Source organism: Canis lupus, chromosome 4 (genome assembly GCF_003254725.2).
Source record: "Canis lupus dingo isolate Sandy chromosome 4, ASM325472v2, whole genome shotgun sequence".
Taxonomy (NCBI): domain Eukaryota; kingdom Metazoa; phylum Chordata; class Mammalia; order Carnivora; family Canidae; genus Canis; species Canis lupus.
In genome coordinates this window covers 17,911,129-17,931,055 of record NC_064246.1, presented here as the reverse complement: position 1 = coordinate 17,931,055, position 19,927 = coordinate 17,911,129, and the positions used below count along the sequence as shown (strand labels likewise).

Here is a 19,927-nt window from a genome sequence, read left to right as displayed (position 1 = left end):
CTACCAGACCTTTGTTTCCTTTAGGATTTCTCAGCTATCACAGCAAGGAAATATATGTGTGTACACTAAACTATGTGTGTAAATACATATCTATAAATATTTATATATGTATTCATCTGTATCTATATTTAGCTAAAAATGAATTCAAGTGATGTTTTTCATTATAACCTACTACCATGTCGTCATTCTAGCTTACCCCCACTAGCTCCTCTCTAAATTCTCAGAGAAACTCTCTCAGAGAAACCTGGTTCCCATCATCACCATCCATGTACCTAATTGTTCAATTAGCAGTAGACATGTGTAGCAGTATCAGAATTGTTAACATGTCTTCCCGGAACCAGTTTTATCAACTAGAGTATATATTTTTTAAATTCCTTTTGGCTTTAGTCTTAAAGATTAAATTCATCTCCAAAATTTTTTAGGTCAACAGCTTCCTTCTCTCCACCCCACTCTCCAGTGAGCTCATTTCATACAGTTAGATACTGTTGTTGCAATCTGCATACCTTCCTAAGATCCCCCAACCTACTAAAAGGTATTTTTTAAATTTACATAATTAATGTTTACTCTGTGCTGTAAATTTCTATGGCTTTTGACAAATATGTAATGTCATGTATTATACAGAATAGATTCACCACCCTAAAAACACCATGTGCTTCACCTATTCAACCTCCCCTTCTTCCTGAATTCCTGGGAATCACTAATATTTTTATTGTTACAGATTTGTTTTTTCCAGAATATATGTGATTGGAATCATGCAGTTTGTAGCCTTTACAAATTGGATTCTTTCACTCAGTTATAAGCATTTATTTATGTATGACCTTTCATGGCTTGATTGTTCATTTCTTTATATTTATGAACATCTCTGTCTTTTAAGTTATTACTATTTCTTTACTCTTTTGAAATAAATTATATTTCTTTTCGAAATTTTTAGTGGTTGCCCTAGAGTTTTCAGTATATGCTTACAATGATTATAAGTCCACTTTGACATAACAATAGTGCTTGACAGCTAGTGGAGTTATCTTTTAACATAGTATTGCCCCCTTTAATCCTTGATAATAGTGTTATCATTTATTTAACTTACCTATGTGCTATTATCATCCAATATACTGTAACTATATCATTTGAACAAACTGTTGTGTATTAGATAAATTAAGAACAAAATTAATTAAAAACAAAGTGTCTTATTCCATCATCTTCTGACTTACATGGTTTCTTATGAGAAGTCTTCTATATTCAAATCCTTTTTTCCACTATTCGTAAAGTATTTTATCCCTCTGGCTTCTTCAATATTTTTTCTTTGCCTTACATGCTTTACAGTTTAAATATGATATTCTTATTTGTAGTTATTTGGTATTTAACCTACTTGATGTTCTCTGAGATTTGTGGTTTGCTGCCTATAATTAATTATTGAAAATTCTCAGTTATTATCACTTAAGATGTTTCTTCTGCTCCATTTTCTTTCTTGTTTTTCAGCAATTACTTGTTTTTTTTTTATACCTTTTTATTATCCCCCAGTTATTAGATGTTCTGTGTTTTCTATTCTTTTTTCTCTTTGCATTTCAATTTGGGAAGTTTCCACTGATTTATTTCAAGCTTTCTGGATTCTTTCTTCAGCTCTGTCTAGTCTACTGATGAGCCCACCAAAGGTACTTTTCATTTTTACTATAGTTCTTTTTCTTGAACTCTCGCATTTCCTTTTGATTCAATCTTAGATTTTATCTCTATGCTTATATTACTCATCAGTTTTATATTCATCTATTTTCTAGGTTAATCATTTAACATTCTCTTTGATAATTCTATAATCTGTGTCATATATGAATCTAGTTGGGCTGCTTGGTTTGTCTTTTCAGGCTATGTTTTGGTTTGCCTTTTGAGTATACTTGTGAATTTTTTGTTGAAAGCTGGACATGATATATGGAATTATCCATAAGCATTGAGGTAAATAGGCCTTTAGTCTAAGATTTTATGTAAATCTTCCTAGGAGCTAGGCTATTTTATTGTTTGATGAAGCCAATGCCAGGGGCTCCAATTTCCTCTGTTGTCTTTGTTTTTGTCTCCTCTTGTTTGAGTTTCCCTAAGAACTCCTTCTTAAACTGAGACTGTTTGCAGCTCATTATAGCTGTAATCCACTACTATTGTACTGAAAACATGTTTTAATGTGATAGTAAAATGTAAAGGAATGGAAGCATTATATACTCCTGTAAATAAATCTAAGTCTTTTAGTGGGCTTTTGTCTGGGATGTAGCTTTAACATGATGGATGGTTTTTTTGTTTGTTTGTTTGTTTGTTTTGTTTTATTTCCACTCCCCCATAGGTGAGACAGGGAGGCTAGCAGGGGCTGGTTTAATAATTGCCCTTTCTCCAAGTTGGATAAAGATCTGGTAAAGTCTTTTCCCCTGGAGAGGAGGCATATGTAATAGAAAGTGCCCTAGGAATATTTCAAAATATATATATTTTTTCTTTCCCATCCTCTCCCAGAACGGGAGGGGATTTTTTTCCCTCAAATGTTCCCTGTAAGATCTGGGAAGTGATAAAACCCACCAGTGTGTAGAAACCTCCCTAAGGCTGTGATCCCCAGAAATTTGTTGCTTTTATGCTAGTCCATACTTAGCCTTCAACAATTCATGAAGATGTACAAGTTAAGTGTTACAGGCAGTTTATGGCTTCAGTAGCTTCTGTTCAGGTAAGCTTATCCTACTTGTTTTTCTTTCCACATTATTTACCTTTCTTTCCAGATTTTGGAGAAGTTTGTCCTGTGACCTCAAAATTTTGGTGGGTTTGTTCTTTGTTGTTGTTGTTGTTGTTGTTGTTGTTATAGTGAGGACAACTTCTAAGTTTTTTACATGCTAGAGCTGAAACCAGTAGTCTCATGAGTTACTTATTTTATATTTTAGGTTTTATTTGAATTTCCTGGGCTTTCGTGTATATAATTATATTACTTGTACATAAAGATAGTTTATTTCTAATCTCCCAAAACAATTATAATTTTCTCAATATGAAATGATGGAGACAATTGGAATTTCACTTTGGTCCTAATTTTAGTGGAAATGCCTATAGTATTTTTAACTAGTGTGGCAAATTCAGATCTGAGGCATGTGTAATATGTTAAGAAAGTAGCCATAATTTTGTTTTATTGAATGTTTTAAATAGGGAAAGGTATTGAATTTTGTCAGGTTTTTCAGTGCCCATGGAGAAATCATGATTTTTACTTTTATATCTAGTAGTATAGTGAATTATTTAATTGGAATTACTAATACTGGAGCATTCTTGTATTTCTGGAGTAAACCCCACTTTGCTGTGTTGTATTTTTTAATGTACTGTTGTATTTATCAATATGGAGTCATATTCTTTGAAAATAACATATTTTCTAGTTTTGTTCATTAAAAGGGCTTGGAGCAGTGACATCTTAGCTACAGTGAACACACGTAATTCCTGTTCTTGGTTTTTAAGTACCATACCCCATTTTAGAGGAATCAAAACTCATGGAGATAATGCTATATGGAGCAGAAATTTGACTGTTATAGAATTGGATTCAGGTTATTGGCACAGAAACAGAAGTAGTACCAACATTAAAATTAATTCACTGCATCATCATTGGCATTTTTTCCAACAAAAAGATTAAAGTTGATAATGTCATGTATGTGGTTAATTTTATAAAAAACAAGACCATAATAAAAAACAGATTCTAATTCGTAGTGAAATAGGGAGTGTCCATGAAAATTTTTTGAATCACAGAGTTTCACTGGTTGTTTTGAGCAAATATTTCAGAGTTAGCAAATTTGAACAATTTTTTCTTCTGTATGATCATTCCAAAAGTGTTTATCTCTTCTGAAATGTCAAGTAATAGTCATATTAAACTGGTGTATATAATATAGTATGTGTGCATGTATATGTTTGTGTGTATTGCATGAGGACATAATCATGGAAATACTGAGGAAGATGTGCAATCAAAGAACTTTGGAGGGGCACTTGAGTGGCTCAGTTGGTTAAGCATCTGCCTTCAGTTCAGGTTGTGATCCCAGGGTTCTGGGATCTAGCCCCACATGTGGCTCCCTCAGCAGGGAGTCTGCTCCTCCCTCTGCCTCTGTCCTTCCCCCTAACTTTCTCTCTCTCTCTCTCTCTCAAATGGATAAATAAAATCTTAAAAACATGCATACACACAAAAACAACAAGAACTCTGGAGAGGTTTTTTATTTTTTTGTTTTTAAGTCCGAAGGGTTGAATGAAAGAAGGCCCTCTATCTGCTACAACTAGCACCGTTTTAAATTGGGTGTAGAGATTTATAAGCAATAAAATTTATTGATTTATAATTTCCACTGTTTAACCATGAATTAGCAAAATTAGATCAAAGACTAATAAAGATTTTTAATTGAGAAACCTGATATTATTTTAACTGTTGATCTCTATTTCTTGAGCTGTTATGTTTTACTGAATCGTCCAAAAAAATAAATTAAACGCCTCTGTGTGGATCAGAGGGGCATTTAGTGGATAGAGCATCTTTTTTTCTAGCTTCAGTTGAATTTTACTCCCAGTCACATTTTGTATATAGGATATCTGAGTGCATTTTTATGTGTAAAATGTACTCCATAAAGAGAAACACAAAACATGAAAGCCACTGGCCTTCTCACCTGGGTTATTTTCACAGTTTCTATTATATAGTTCCATTTGATTAAGGTAACTACAAACATTTGCAATTCCTCCCATTTGAACCATTTTTCATGTTGTTTCAGGTCTTTGCTGCCCTCTTGCTCTCTCTTCTGATTTTCATTTTTACCTTTAGTATGGCTTTTAAAGTGAAGAAGCTTCAAGTTTTACAAATTATTTGATACTTTCTCTGAGTCTTAGTTTCTTTAAGAGTTAATTCTTCTGAATGTCTTCAATTATCTAACAAAACAAAGTGAAAGTAAAAGATGATGCTACTTACTGATTTCTTAATTATATTCATAGCTCTCCACCAGTTGATATTCATAACATATTTTAATAATTTTATATATCTTACTCATTGAGACTTTATAGCCTTTCAGATAAAATGAAATGAATCCCATTTTACAAAATGAGGAATCTAGACTTCAGAAGTTTGAAGTAACATAATCAACATTACTTAGTCAATAAGTGATCAAACCAGGAGAAATTTTCTAACTTCTGGTCTAATATTCTTTATTTAGTAGTCTAAGAACATTATGAATTAGATTAGTGGGCAATACTTCTTGTCATTAGGTAGAATGCCATGATAGCTGATATTTATGTGAGTGCTTACTCTCTCTCTCTCTCTCTAACAACCTTATTATATAAGTATATCAAAATTAAGGTTTTACATACTTCTCCAATGCAATTCAACTAAACTGTGGTGTATCAGAGTTGGAATTCATTTTGTTTTTCATCCTGTTATGCAAGGTCTTAATTTATCTCCTATACTGCAATCTTAGGAAAGAGAAGAAAAGAGAGAATTTTAGTGAGAACTTACTATGTGCCCTGAACTGAGAAAGAGACTTTATAAAGCTAGCTTCCCATAAAAATGAAAAGTGTGCCATACATTATGTATATACAGAGTTAAATCCACATTTATCAACTGAGTTGACCATAATGACATATGAATGAAGAAGAGGTAAAATGTAAAACATGAAGAAGGCAAGGATCACTATCTTTATTTTATGGGGCACAAAGCCAGATACTAGATAACTTTTCTGTAGGCACAAAATAAATAAGTGACATTATCCCATTGCATGGGGAAACCAGTTTGATTTTATTGGTCATTCTATGATTAGCAACTATTACACTATCTGTCATTTATGAAAACTTATTAAATAAACAGAGAATGAATGAATAAAATGCAAGAATGAGAAACTATTCTGACTTCTGGACCCCAAACACTGAACTTGCTATCTTATTAAGTTCCACATATAATATGAGAGTGTTTTCCCCCCCCCATTTTACAAAGAGTCTAGAGTTGAGGTCTGAAATAAAAGCTGTATTTTTTAAATGATTTTATTTAATTATTCATGAGAGACACAGAGAAAGATGCGGGGAACCTGATGCAGAACTCGATCCAAGGACCCCAGAACCCCAGGATCATGACCTGAGCTAAAGGCAGACACTCAACCACTGAGCCATCTATGTGCTCCTAAAAGCTGTATTTTGACAGTTTAATCCCTTAGTAGGATCAAAAGGTACTTAATCAGCATGAGAATTAAAAAAAAAAAAAGAATGTCTACAAGATCCTGGGAAATCTTGAGGTGCACTGGCTGTACTGTTCACTTTAGAATGTAGCTAAAGCAATTTGTGAATATTATTAATAAAGTAATAAAGGATGGCTTGTAGAGTCTAGGAAAACAAATCAAACGGGACATCTTGTATAAATCAAAAAGTTTTCCACTGTGCGAATAAAGATGCATGTTGATAGGAGAATGTGAATAATATATTTCAATATTCATGAAATTTTGACTAAAACTCAGTACACAGAACTTAGACTATGTTCCTTTAGATCCATAAAGATAATGCCCTCCTGTGATTGATGACAGTCCCATAGTACCCAAACATGTTACACTTCATACCCAGTTAGTAATCCATGAATATCTTCTAAATGTAAACTGTGCCTATTTAAAAATTTTCTCTTTTTGAACATTAATAAAAAGTAATGTTTGATATCTTCAAATTTTAAAAGAATAGTGTCACACATACACATACATACATACATACATACCCCACAGTCATTGAGGTTAATTAAATCAAACCTGGCCAATTCTCTTAGATAAAATATGGTATACTGTTTCATCTTGCCACATTGATAGCAGGGATCTGATTTCCAAAGTATATTGTCTCTCTCATTGTAAAACTAATTTTAGAACAATGTTCCCTTTCCAGAGATCATATATTATTTCTGGTTTGTGGACAGGGGATAAGATTTGAAGGGAAAGGGATTTTTAAGACTGAACAATGTTAGAAAGGGAAATGATTGGCATACTGAACAATTTTGAATAGGTAGAAGATAAGAATAAAAGTTGAGAGTTGAAAAGTAAGAAACCAATAGTTTATCTGCAGAGTGCTTAGGATATTTTTGGTTAGACTATAAGAAAAAGAATTATTTGTTTATATATATATATTATATGTTATTGTTAGTTTTATTATATAACTTCATATTAGAAATAGATAACAAATTAATATTGTTCATCTAAAGATAGCCTGAGTGGTTTTTTGAAAACAACATGCATTGTTTGGGTCTGGTGACATCTAAGACTACTTATGGGTAAATCCAGAAGGAAGCAGTAATGGAATGGAGGTTACCTGGAAAAAAAGACAAAGCAACACATCATTAAAACATACAAAATACAGTAGATGCCTTCTGTATTTATTGCAATGAACAATTGTAATTGCTATTTTACTGTTATATTTTAAGATGAACTAAACATATAGTCACATTAGTCATATACAAGAGGATGTCTAGGTATATAATAATCTTTAATTCTGTGCATTTAACCAGAAGTTTGATGATACCTTTCTGAAATAGCGTGGACCAACTTCTGCTTACATGTAGAGGATTAAACTCTCCAGAGTGAAAGCATAGTGGTGCCTAAGCTGTGATCTTTAAATGGTCAGCATGAGTAGAATTGTTTCCTGGTGGGAATTAAAGATGTGCAGGGGAGAGACCTGACTCTTCAGGCTTCAAACCATGTACACACACAGATATGCACATGCACATGTGCTTTATGACTTGATGCTTTAGTCAGAATAATTTCATATTATCTTGTTCTATTACTGTTAAATATGAGCATTCTTACTTTAATTTGAGAAAGGGGTTCTCCTACCAAGATTTTTGAAAACCCGTTTCTGAATAAAGTAAAAAAAAAAAAAAAACAGTTTAAAATTAGGTTTGATATTTTATAAACACAGTTAAGTGACAGAAAAAAATCACATTCTTGCTAGAATATGTTGTTATTCTTATCAGTGGTCTTTTCATATTCATGTCAACATAGAAAAGCCTGCAGTTGGCATTATTCCTATTAAAGATACACTATTTCTTACCTCTAAGCACCTCTGCTATTATGACCCATGGATTAGATGCCTTACTGAAGCTCATTTTTTATAACAACTTAACAGTTAAAATTAACAATGATAACATAAATTGAACATTTTTATTAGTTTAGATTAAATATATGGTCTCTTACTATGAATTGAAATCCATTTTATTAATTAGCAAAAAAAGTTTATGTTACATTAATTGATTAAATGTGAACTTACAGTATTCCTCCTTTTATGTACTCATCTGACATAACTTTGCATTGATGAGTATAGTCTTGGGCTAAGCAAACAAGTGCTACTTCATGTAATATGTGTCTAGACAGGCAATTGAAAAAATAAATGCAAATTTCTGACAGCATTATGGTTGTAAAGTTGAATTTAATAAGCTGTGTGTTTTAAAGCATACAGTTTGAAGTTATATAGACAAACTATATAGCCTGGAAACAATCACCACAAACATAAGAAACATATATATCAAATCTAAAATTACTCATGGCCCTCTGTAATCTAATCACTCCTTTCCCCAGACTCAAACGACCAGCAATCTGATTTCTGTTCCTGTAGATTGATTTGTAATTTCTATAAGGTTGTGTAAATACTACACCTTAAGTATTCTTATTTGGCTTCTTTCACTAAGCATAATTATTTTTTTAAGATCTTATTTATTTATTAATGAGAGACAGAGAGAGAGAGAGAGAGAGAGACAGAGGCAGAGACACTGGCAGCAGGAGAAGCAGGCTCCAAGCAGGGAGCCCGATGTGGGACTCGATCTTGGACCTCCAGGATCACGCCCTGGGCTGAAGGTGGCACTAAACCACTGAGCCACCCGGGCTGCCCTAATTATTTTGAGATCCATAAGTATTGTTACTTGTATCAGTAATTCATTTCTTTTCATAATTGAATAATTTCATACTGAATGGACATATGTTTGGTTATAGCATCCTTCTGATGAATATCTGAGCTGTATTCATTAGTTGGCTATTTCAGAACTAGCTGCTATAATTATTTGTGTGCTAGCCTTTGTGTGAATATATGTTTTTATTTTTGGAGGGTAAATAGCTGGGAGTTGAGTAACTGTATTCTATGGTATGTATGTGCTTAATGTGTTAAGGAACACATGAACATTTTTAAAATCTAATTTCTTTACTGGGTTTGCTTTTACCACTTGTCATAATTCCATTGATCAGGACAGGTCTGTATAGAAACAGTACCATGCATTTGCCATGAGCTAGTTTCACAGCAACTTGTATCTGACAACATCTTCAACAATGATGTATTCACTTGCTTCTACAAATAGGCCTTTTAGTTTGGAGACTTAAACATCTCTTTATATAGAGAGTATAATTCTTCCTTAGGGGTTGTCCAAATATTTGTTTTGTTGCATTCTAGTGTTCTATTTTATATATAAGCTGCCAACTTAAGGTACTTTTTTCTACTAGTGTAGGGAATTCTTATGTCCCATAAAGCAAACTTCAATCCAATAACCCTGAATAATATGTACAAAGCTCTAATATAGATCTGAATTACTGTCTTACTGAGCAACATCTTCTCAGTAATGTTGAATTTCTTTGATATTTTTCCATTTTTTAGTTCAGTGAAATAGGAGTGTCAGGTTTGGACACCTTAGCCTTACATAATCTCCATGGCTGGAACACAGCAGGCAGTTTTCTGCTTTATTACTGTGCCTGGGATTACTTTGCAAATCTAGATAGATGAATTTGGTTAGGACTGTTGATATTATACCTGGCTGCCTTAACAATTTCTGGAAGCAAAAGATTTCCTGTACGTTAAAAAATATATATCCCCCCTGGGAAATCAAACCACAACTTTCCTTTCCTCAAAATCTTTGTTAAGGAACACTTTGTAAAGCCAGTTTCCAGGACGCTGAAAATATTGTATGTGAAATAATGAGACAAATGCTTCTACACATCCACAGAGCTCAAAAGAGCACCATGTAATATGGGGACATAGTGTGGGGGCCAGGTATGGGATATTCCTCTGTATCTGCTATCACAGTCTTCTGTAGTATTTGCTCTGATAATGAAGACATATGCTTCCATTTTCCTCTCACTTATTAAATGCTTTTGTCTGTGTCCATATCAGCTTCGAATATCGTGCCAAGTTGATAGACCAATTGCAAAGTGACAAGGCCAGCTCCCCCTGCAGTGAGTTTTGCAATCTTGCTTTTTTTTTTATTGCTGACATGTCCTTGAAATGGCACATTCAACCTGAAGCAGATTTTCTCGTAACACTCGTTGCTTGTTCTTCCCCCAATGATAAAAGCATAATTTATTGTTGTAAAAATTTTAAAATAAAACAATTATAAAGAAGAAAAACCACGTATAATAGCTCTCTGTCTCATATACGCACAACGTTTTATATAATTAGAATATACATATATGTATACATTCAGTTAAAAGTGCATTAAGTGAGTTTTCTTTACTATTAAATTTCTCTGAAAATTTTTTGAAAGAGAGAGAGAGTGCGTGTGTGAGTGAGAGTGGGTATGTGGGAGAGGAGAGGGGCAGAGATTGAAAGAGAATCTTAGGCAGACTCCATGCTGGGCATGGAGCCCATAGTGGGGTTAAATCTCAGGACAATGAGATCATGAAATGAGCCAAAATCAAGAGTCAGACACAACGGACTGAGCCACTCAGGTGCTCCTCTGAAACTCTTATTTTAATATTTATAGAATAGCTATTTTGAAACAGAAAAATTAATAGTTGCTCAGTTAGATAACCTCTCTTCAGCTGTCTATTCTAAGATATGAACACAAATTCAGATATGAGTCTGTTTGGCAAGGAGTTTGATGGAAAGGTGAGATTTTCCTCACTTCAAATATAGTAGGATTTGTCGGGTCTTCATTATAGCAATATTCATACCCAAAAAGTTGAAGGTCAGGGTGGTTATTAGTCATCTATTGTGGCTGCCACCACTACCACCATCATTACCACAATCTCTACTACTCCTCTTGCTATTGTTATTCTATTGTTTCTAACAACTGAACATCACCTATCTATAAAGCAGTGAGCGTAATTGTACTGCCATAATTCTCTAAGGCATCATCACTTATTGCCTATGAAGAACCATCGTCCTATGTAGTCCTGGATAAAACAAGTTTAAAAAGTTGTTTCAGGGATCCCTGGGTGGCACAGTGGTTTAGCGCCTGCCTTTGGCCCAGGGCGCGATCCTGGAGACCCGGGATCGAATCCCACGTCAGGCTCCCGGTTTCAATGTTCATTATAAACAAACTTGCCATAGACTTGTAGAGTGAACAATAGAATTGTGTGAGATTTTTTTAAATCATTTAGTTCCAACTTTTTCATTTACTTCTAAAGAAATTGAGTTGTCATCAAGCCATGTATTTGTTTGAGGTCACAAGCTCTTAAAGGAAGCATTTGACCTGGAACCAGATTCTCACTCTTCATATTATGCTTTGCCACAGTTCTTGCCTCAGTGTAAGAACTTGGCAAAATACTTAGCTCATGTTTTCTGCTCATAATTTGGAAATAGAATATAAACTCACAACTCTGTCCAAACATATTTAATATTTTTGCCAATCTGTATAGATTAATTCATAGAACTAGAAAGAAGAATAAAGAATGACTCAGGAGCATTTTTTTTTTCAAATTTATTGACACACTTTTGCTCATGCTAGGGACCAAAATCATCTCAAGTTTGGTATAACTTGAAGCCGAGACAACATCCTGATAAATGATCAGGATTTCTTTTAGTTGAGTTTCTAAAGACTATATATATGGTTCAAGGTAGTGGCAGTGGAGCAATGAAGAAAGGCTGAATCATCATCTATTTGCTCCAGATGCCAAGTTTACAGGTCGAGAAATTATATCCAGCAGGAGGAGGAGTAGCTTTAGGACCAATCTACTGGTGTGCTGCTGATCACAACCCCTAGATACCTGGCCCACCTTGCTCTATAAGCAATGTACTCATGCTGCTTGAAGCTTATTTTCTAGACTTGGAAATTTTAAGTACTCAGTTACCACCTTTACCTTGCATTTGTGACTACCAAGCTGGTCCATAAAATTAACACAGGACTTACTTTGAATAAGTATTTTATTAAGTGTGCAATCCTGGACAGGTTTTGATAACTCTAGGTCTCAGTTTCCTCAACTACGGTATTGAAATTGTAACAATTGCCTCCTCAGGTTTATTGTTAAGATTGAAAGAGGAAAGGAATGTGGAATAACCCAGCGGAGTGTTGTTAATGAATAATTAAATGATTAAAAATGATTTCCTCACCTTTCTGTTTTCAAAAAGAAGAATGTCAAGGGTCCCAATCTGGAGGCATCTGGGTGGCTCAGTTGGTTAGACTCTGCCTTGGGCTCAGGTTATGATCCCAGAGTCCCTGGATCAAGCCCCACAGAGAGCTCCCTGCTCAGTGGGAGGGGGTCTGCTTCTCTCTCTTCCTCTGCCCCTCTCCCCACATGTGTTCACTTGCTTTCACTCTCTCTCAAATAAATACATAAAATCTTTTTTTTAAAGGATCCTGATCTGAATCTAGATGTTTCTCATAGTTGAACTTTCCAAAAACATGCTTTCATTCAAACCCTATTCTTTATGGCTTCATTAGTCTTTCATATCTTTATTTAAATGTCAAGCTGGAATACTTCTTATGACAGTTTCCATGAATTAGACATGCAGTCCTGGGAATTAGAGCTGGATCACCAGCTCATTTGGTGGTTGAATAAGTACCATGATATTGATGATGCCACTTTCATTTATGACCCTCTTGCTGATTTGCTGTGTGCTTTTCCACAGTTATTAGCCTCATTGGTGTCTTCAGAAAGAGGCATGACTGTCACAAGCTTCCTGAGAGAAAGAAGGCTTAAGGTTACAATATACTTTACCCTGTGTGATTCTATCATTACTTGAGTCCTTAGAAAGACTTTATGTAAAGTTAAATGATTGTAATGATCACCCCTTATGATAATCATCATAATCCAGGTTCAACCATAAGGCATTTTGTATGATTAACTATTTGATGGTTGCGGGCCTGGATAGGTTTTTAAGTAGAAAACTAGTAGAGACTTATTTCATAGAAAATACATGAACAACTAAGGCTTTGTCTCCTCTGTCAGCAGTATTATATGTGTTCAGGATTGCTTTGCCCAAGTTGTCCTATTTGATTACATGTTTAATTACATCCTCTTATACATTGTAGATGTAGTCTTTCCTCTTACTTTACTGTTTTTTTTTAATATATTCTGCAACATAGCTTTGTCAAACTGTATTTCCATTGTTGTAGCCTTTAAGGGATATACTACTCACCCAGGCTTCTTAGTTTCACCATATGATAACTTATATGGTGTTATATTCTTAGCATGTTGGAAAAGAAGAAATGGCTTGTGAAATATAGAGAGATGATAATGGTATCTAGAGGCAGTTTTGAATTGTTTTTTGAAAAATTATAAGAAGAAAACTCACCAATGATCTATTGTGGCAAATAGTGATACGTGTCTTTATGCACATCATTCTTTATTTTTTCCTCTTTTTATTTTCTTTCTTGTATTAATGCACTAAAAACCATATTTTTGAGCACTTACTTTTTGCCAGCATTGTGTTAGGCATTAGAGTTATAAAACAGAATAATATATGCCTTCTCATTCCTTGTGAGAGTGAGAAGATATATCTATTCAGGAGAGGAACCATATTTCTAATTGGTATGATGAATTAGAAAGAATTTGTTTCAACTGAAATCAGTGGATTTACCAGATCTCTTCTAGTGTTGAGGAGTCCCAGTACTGAAGAAACATTTCATCCACATTAACGCTATTTCTTCGATTTACATGAACTCATAAAATCTTAAAACTTGAGGGACTTCCAGAATATATCAAGTATTACTTACTTCCCATCCCTATTTTATAGATGAGAAAATTGAAGCATAGAAAAATTATGAGATTTGCCTAACAACATACAACTAATTGGTGACAAAGTTAGAATGGAAACCCAGGTATTCTAACTTCAAGTTCATTAAACTACCACAATATCACAAACCCACCAGCTTTCTGATAATACAAGAAATGCCTTCCCAGGTTAACCTGAGGTATTTTACACTCCTTTCCCTCTTCTGCCTGTCATTTCTAAGGAAATTTCTCTGTATATTACCATTCAATCTCAGTCTCAAACCATGTAACTCTAGGGAATATCTTTTATTTCCATTTAATATCCTTACCCTTTATCTCTCTTGAGGGCAAGAATTATGTTTTATTTGTCTCAAGATCTCCAGAATCTAGAATAATAGTGTGTTTGTATGCATGAAAGAAATAGACACTCAAATATGTTAGTTGAGATAACTTAATTTGATTTTTTTTAACTCTTTATTACTGATCAAACAAACTTGGACTATCACTGCATATCTTTAGGTAATCATTTCTTCATTATTAAACAAAATTGAAAAAAGTACCACAGAATGAAAGCAGCTCATTAAATCCTGGCATACAACTGTGACCAAATTTGTAATGTTTTCTTCAAAAATCTTGTGAGATAGTCTTGCATATGTTTGGTTAGGACTAAAATGAATAAATACCATACTGGTGTTATGTGCCCTCTTCTGTCTGATAACCATACTGGTGTTATGTGGGGTATGAGTTATCATCTCAGGTGTAGAAGAAAAAAAAAGGACTTCTTATTTTTGTATTTTCTAACACAGCCTGTTTTTACATTTTCTCATGGGGAATTTAAACATAGTCTTTGGAACTTCCCTTTACCTTTATCACTTGTATTGGGCTGGGTGAACCAAAATTCTAGATCAGTAGTTCTCAAACAGGGGTGATTCCCTCCTCACCCCTTCCCCCTGCCCTGTCATGTGGGGACATATGGAAATGTCTGGAGCTACTTTTGATTGTTACAACTTGAGAGGGTCCTACTTCATGTAGTGTGTAGAAGCTAGGGTAGTGCTAAACACCCCCACAATATACAAGTCTCTTGCAACCAGAATTATTCAGAGCAAGATGTCCGTAGTGCCAAGTTTGAGAGACTATTTTTCTAAAGGCTTAGATGTATCAAGACATCAGAATGACCCACCAATTACTTGTCATTTTCCCATTGTGGTTACCAGTGAGATACCCATTGACCTAGCCCATGCTGCTCCTTCAGGTGTACTACTTGCTGTTTCCACGGTACTTTAGGGGAAAATGTGAAACTCTGGTCTGAGTTTAGATGATGTTTTCTCTAAAGCCTTTTTACATACACACTGAACTTTTAATGGGACATGTAGACATCTTCCTACTCTTCCAAATCTGAGAATCTTGAGCTTCTGGAAGATCTCTCTGCACAAAATCTATTATTTCTAATTTCTATAGTCTTTATTTTTAAAAAATGAAATTTGGGAATCTTTGCCTCAAACTTTCCCTTAAGCAAGGAATCATTAAATCAACACTGAAGGCAAAAGGGATATGACTAAACATTACTCTATATCTTAAAAAATGTTCCATGAAATTCTTCTGACATTGATACCATGCTTATTAGTCATTAAATAATTTCTTTCTTTTGTCAGTTAGTGTATTTCTATTAAATACATATTATATTTTGTCTCAAGGTGCTCAGAGTGAGGTAAACAAGACAGATAATATCCTTATTCTCATGGAAGTTATGCTCTAATGAGATAAGACCAAAACATATCCCCTCTCAAAAAAAAAAAGGAAGAAAAATATAATTTCAGGTTTTGACCAGGACAGGAGAGTTAAAGAAAGAAATACAAGGTAATGAATAAATAAATGAAGTAGGGGAGGGATTACTTTTAGACAGACCGACCAGAGAAGACTGGATAAGGCTGAAGATAGGCATCGGAATTCCCATGGTGAGGAGGATCCAGCCATGTGAGAGCTCTAGGATCATTCCAGGCAAAAGAGCAGTGAATACACGGAGCCAAAGAACCTGGCATGGAAGGAGCAGAGGAGTGGGCCATGTTTGAGGAGTAGAAAAGGAGCCTGTTTGTATGTTTTCAGCAAAAAGGCATTTCTTAGTTTTCTATAATTTGAAATTATGTATTAATATACCTACCCCTCTTATACAAATGTATTTTAATTTGAGACTCTCCACTTTGACATTCCAAAATCATCCTGTGCTATCAGCTCATCTAGGAGGCCCTGACCAAGCATGCTATTCCCACTGTCTGCTTCGGAAGATCCCCATAGCACCCTTCCTAACAGCCTCCCTGAGTATCAGACTGCTCCTGACACTGCTGGGGCAGTTACTTGATTTTAGTAAGACAGTGATGGATAGTCACAGAAATATGATTTATGACCAAATCATCTGCAGGATTTAGAATTCAACTTTAATTTGAGAGGAAAATGTCAAGCATGACTCTTAAAACTAGACTATATTTTTCTTGTTTTTTTTTTCTCTTTTTTTCCTTCTTTCTCTTCTTTTCTTTCCTCTTTTCTTATCTCTTTGGTGACCACAAGTTTCTTTTTTTAAATATTTTAAATTTAAGCATTCATAAAGTCTGTGCCAGTGAATTTTTATGTATAATAATCCTGCATAGCATTCACTAGGAATGCTGAAAGAATTAATGAGATAAAGTCTGTAGAGAGCATTAAGTGCCTTGGGAAAAAAAGTTATATAAATGCAGTCATTTCTATCTCAGTAAGTCTATATACATTTATATATAAGTTTATTATGACTCTGAAGTTTAATGTGCCACTATAGTCATTGAAGCTCCAGTTTCTATATGAAAACCTCCGCCTGAATATTTCCAAGTTCTATACTTGTTTCTGGCCTCTTGCATAAAGTGGGGCCTTATAATAAAATTTATAATAATAATTTATAATAATCACAAAAAATATTCAACTTCAATACTTTCTAGTCTCTGAGTAATGTTCCAGTTCATCATCTCATTTTATTCTCACAATAACCCCAAGAATTAGGTAATAGTTTTGCCATTTTACCAGGTGAGGAAACTAAGCTAATTTAAAATCACTTTGAGCTACCTAAGAAATGCTTCACAACAAACAAGAGTTAAAATAGAAACACATGAAATAGTTTTCCTAAATTCTCATATAAGAAATAGATGAATAATAACTGAGTTTATTAACACTCTTTCCAGGAAAAAAAAAAAAAAAGAAGAAGAAGAAGAAAGATATCTTTCTCTTGGTTTGATTAAGAGCCCAGCTCAGAGAGGGGAAGTTATTTGCATCATCACTGAGAATCTATGTGAGAGAGAATCTTTGCTGAGCCCAGCTTAAGGGATAATTTAAATCAGATTAAAACAAATCTTTACTGGGAATTTAAGAAAGAACAATATGTGTGGAATTGTATTAAACCTTGTTTAACACAGGACATTATATACTCAAAATGGGTTGAATGTAATTAGAAGCAGCTAGTAAGTATCAGATCAATCCAGAATAACAAATTTGGAGTAAAATGGAGATATTCAAATTGCCACAAATGTTTTATCCAAAAATATAAAGTGTGATGGGAGGAGGGTTAGAATAGTGGAAGAGGAGAAAAAGCAATAGAAACAAAGAAACAAACTTTTCCTACACTCCAGCTGTTTGTTGGCGAAGTAATTCTTACTTAAAGCTTCTTACTACAATTGAGCCTCACAATAAACTTCAGGGTTAGATATTATTTAAAATGGTACACAAATGCCCAAAGTCCCACAATCACTGATCAGAGGGCCAGAATTCAAATTTAGGTCTCTATTACTCAATATTTTTGGATCTTTCTAATACATGACCCTGCTCTAAGATAGTTGGTCTCCCTTCCCCTAGAATGAAAATTAATTAGAAACACACACACACACACACACACACCTCAGATGTTTGCATCTTCCAAAGTTACTGGATGAGTAGGAGGAAGCTTTTTTTAAGAGTGTAAAATACAGGGTACCTGCATTCCTCTTCCCTTTTACAATGCTTGCTTTATTATTATTTGTCTTCAGCGCTGAAGTAGTTAATGTATCACCTCAAAAGTGATTAGAGTACTCCTATTTCTCTCTTAGTTCCACTTAATTTAACTATAACATTGTATATTTAACTTGTTATTTTTGCAATACCAGCCAACTGCTTGCCTTACAGAATGCAAAATGCTGCCAGCAAATGTTTTGAACACCCCCCCACTGATTTTGTTTCTGAAAAGAAGAGGTCAGTTGTGGCTTTGCAAGAAAACTGATTAGTCCTATGTTAAAGACAACTCCCGCCCCTCCCCCACTACCATCCCCCCCCAAAAAAACAGAAGTATGTGGGCGTAAATGGTAGGTTTATCTCTTCCTGCAGTATCAGCAACAAAAATGGTACTTATGACTTCTGACAGCAGCGGTTGTTCTTAGTTTCTGTTAAGTCACTTTATTTTGAGTTGAATAAAATAATGGAATCAATGATGAAGTTATATGTCACCTCACGGTAGAGTATAATCCAAGTTATTAACAGCAGACATTTATAAGGAACAGATCACAGTAGGGGCACCAGACAGCCTCAGTTGCAAAACAACAGGACCCAAGAAAAGGAATTTGATCAATTGAATTTATTCAGATGTTTCAGAGTCTGGTGATATATCAAGGAAGGAAATAGCAAAGATTCTTTCTCAAGAATACTATGGGAAGAATACACAAAAATGGCTAATAGTAAAACATGTGTGATTGTGTAGAAGTTCCACAGCAGTGAACTCATGTTATTAATACCTAAGAAAATATAATAAATTGCCCTGTGACCATAGTTGCACAGTGTCACAGCAAAAAGGGGCTGCATGTAGAAACATACATACATAACAGTTACTCAAGGATATTAGAGGCCTTGCCAAGAAGAGGATCATTAATATCCAACTGGAATTCGTTGAAATAACTGCAGAGGATTGGGTGATGCTCAGTGCATCTCGTAGAGCTTTAACAAATCGAGGCCATTAGCAGTAGGAAATAGGTAGTTTTAATTATTGCAAGTTCCCATCTCTGGAGTGGTCCAAGGGAAGGTAAAGTCTCCATAGCCTTGAAAATAAACAAAGGCCTGTGTGCAAAGCAAGGTTGAAGGGAAACCAGGGCTGGAATGGGGAGGCAAGCCCTGCCCCTTCCCAGTCTTTAACAGCCATATGTACAGAAGAGATCTTCCACTTTACATTTGGTTGCTTTTCATGAAAACTGATTTCTGCATTTCTTACCAAGGCTTTTTATTAAATGAATCATACATAATTTAAATGAAAATAAATATTAAATTAATTCTTAAGTGCTTTTACTTGGATTTGCAATAATGACAGATACCTTTAAATTATTGGCCCGATGAGATTAAGGAGAAGAGATTAAGTGAGATTAGGAAAAATAATATAAGATGGATAAAAAAATTAGTTTGAAATGTGGAAGATGGAAGCACAGTAAAGGTACAGTTAGGATGAGTGTTTGCTATTGCCATTGATAAATTTTCTTATTCTCATATCCAATCAGCTATCACTGATAATTTTACTTCAACCATTCAAAAACATGGATGTGCTTCTTGTAGTGATAGGACAGCAAGTAGGGCAGACCCAGTCCTTACCTCATAAACAACTGGCTGCCTGATTCAACAAACAATCATGTATGGTGAGCATTATGACAGTAGAAGTAGAGGGATCTGGAGAGGCTTGGCAGAGAAACCCAACGAACCCTTGCCTTCCTGAGCAGGACACCATCCTGATATAAGACGTTTGAGCTGAAATTGATAAAAGGAAATGGAAGTAGGTTAGCTATTTAGACACTGAAGTTGAAAAATTTATTATTTAATTTCCTAGAAAATTTAAATTCGTAATAATTTTTGTGGCATAAAAAAATTCCATGGCATATAGTTTTAATTGTAATTGTCCCATCTATTTATCACATGTGAACACCTACTTTATGATGACGACATAGTGCTTAGCCAAATTACTATTCATCCAGCAAAAAGCTTCCTCTTGATTATTTTGCTTTCTTTTTCTTTCAACATTTATT

The 19,927-nt window shown here is 34.4% G+C and overlaps 1 protein-coding gene and 1 long non-coding RNA gene across 5 annotated transcripts in view; one reads left to right on the top strand and one right to left on the bottom strand.

The window, feature by feature from the left end:
- CTNNA3 (catenin alpha 3) overlaps positions 1–19,927 on the top strand; it is a 1,671,697-nt gene that overhangs the window by 1,464,738 nt on the left and 187,032 nt on the right. The window lies entirely within an intron of this gene.
- LOC125754946 (uncharacterized) lies at positions 12,624–19,648 on the bottom strand. Its single transcript, XR_007410133.1, has 3 exons — positions 19,500–19,648; positions 15,790–15,912; positions 12,624–12,846 (listed from the first exon to the last, which is right to left on the bottom strand). It is a non-coding gene; the product is annotated as an uncharacterized LOC125754946 (long non-coding RNA).